General features: G+C 44.7%; 1 long non-coding RNA gene across 1 annotated transcript; it reads right to left on the bottom strand.

Moving 5' to 3' along the window:
* Window positions 1-207: 207 nt before the first annotated feature.
* On the bottom strand, window positions 208-1,586 carry LOC138927196 (uncharacterized). The gene is made up of 4 exons (XR_011443725.1): window positions 1,502-1,586; window positions 1,189-1,447; window positions 873-1,128; window positions 208-819 (listed from the first exon to the last, which is right to left on the bottom strand). It is a non-coding gene; the product is annotated as an uncharacterized lncRNA (long non-coding RNA).
* Between the last annotated feature and the right edge of the window lie 248 nt (window positions 1,587-1,834).

The raw sequence follows: 1,834 nt of genomic DNA, 5'->3' as shown, positions 1-1,834 counted from the left end.
CATATTCCATCTCTAAACTTATCAGTGTGCGATCGCTTCCAACTAAAAATAAAAAACTACACCCCCATATACTATTCCACTCCGGAATACACATTAGGTCAAATAATAAACAAACGCCTCTTTAAAGATGCGATCGATATATTTTATTCAAATAAATACGATACCTTCTAAATCACATAAACATTAAAAATAAAAGTGCCCAGGACACAAACTTCTTGATCAAGAAATCACAAAATATACAAACCACAAAGAATCCAGGCTTTATTTCCTGAAATTCTCGCGCTCATTGCACTAGCAAACTACTATGCCCTATCCATGGGTAACCTGGCTCCCTTCCTGGCCAAACAACAAGTGCCAATGTCCAAATAGCCACACTGATACTCATAGCTAGTGCTACACTCTGTTGAATCAGTTTTCGCTACCCCCCTGATGTAGGACGGGGACAGCAGATAGCTTCCAAACAGTAAACAATGCAAGAGCATCCTTACCTCGCATCAGCTCCAAATTAACAGACGGCAGTAACAAATCTGTCAAAACGGCTTTTCACTTTGAAGCCAAATCCTGGCGTCCTGGTGATGCCGATCCCGCTTTGGTCATCAGGCTAAAATCAGAGTCAAGGTGGCTTTACGGGTCCTCCACTGCTTCATGTTCTACCCTGCCGCAGAATAAAAGCAACAGCAAAATCGTCCATCCTCTGGTCCAGCAGGCCTGACTCTTAGGATACTCAGAATAAAGCGAATTAATCTGAACGCTTTAGAGTGGCTGCACCCACGGTGTTCCTATTCAAATCCCACACCGCAAAGGTTGCCAATTTGGTTTCTGAAATTATGGAAACATGAGTCATACCGCTCCACCAATACGACATGACCAACCTAGATCCAAGTCTAACTTAGCTGATGGCGACGCATGGGCTGTATGTAGAGACAAATCCGCCGCAACACACCGGCTTCCCATCTTAAAATCCAGACTCCTGTTTCATGCAGATCCTCTTCTGGATTCTAGACCGAAACCTACAGCCTGGCAGTTTGCTCCTATCACAAGCACAATGCACCGCATATTCCGAACTCACAGCTCGTTCCCAGATCCGGACTTTGCTGCCGGTATAAAACTAAGACAGACAGCTTGCCTCTGAAACCAAATAAATAAAACTTACACCATAGCACAAATGTGAAGTACGAACATCCTTACCGTGCACCAGTTCCAATTTAGCTGCTGACAGAAACTAATCCGCAAAATGCACTGGCCCCTCACCTCGAAGCCACATCCTGGCGCCCTGGTGACGCCAATCCAGCTTTGGCCATCAGGCTTAAATCAGCGTCCAGACAGCTACCTGGGACCTCCACTGCTTCGTGCTCTACCCTGCCGCATGATAAAATCAGCAGGAAAATAGCCCTTTTTCTGGTCCAGCAGGATCCAAATTCACATCGCCAAGGCTGCCTATATATCCCTGCAATTTAGGAAATCATGATCCACACTGCTCCACCGATATAACATGACATACCTCGATCCAGGTCCAACTTGACTGCTGAAGACGCATAGGCCGTCTACAGTGATTAATCCGCCAAAACGCACCGACTCTCTACCCCGAAGTCTAATCCACTGGCCCATGCAGATCCTGCTCTGGCCACCAGTTAGCTGCCAGATCTGGATTATTGCTGCAAACACAAAGCTAAGATGATCACATTTTACCTCGCACCAGATCCAACTTAGCTGACGACAGCAACAAGAAGCGATATATCGCAAGAAGCGATAAATATCATTATATTTATTGGAAAATGAAAGTGTTGGAAATGCTTGAGTATTTTGAACAATTTAAAATAAGATGTGAAATATT

Source organism: Drosophila bipectinata, unplaced genomic scaffold, assembly GCF_030179905.1.
Source record: "Drosophila bipectinata strain 14024-0381.07 unplaced genomic scaffold, DbipHiC1v2 scaffold_184, whole genome shotgun sequence".
Classification (NCBI taxonomy): domain Eukaryota; kingdom Metazoa; phylum Arthropoda; class Insecta; order Diptera; family Drosophilidae; genus Drosophila; species Drosophila bipectinata.
The sequence above is the reverse complement of the archived record's forward strand: the minus strand, read 5'-3'. Positions and strand labels throughout refer to the sequence as shown.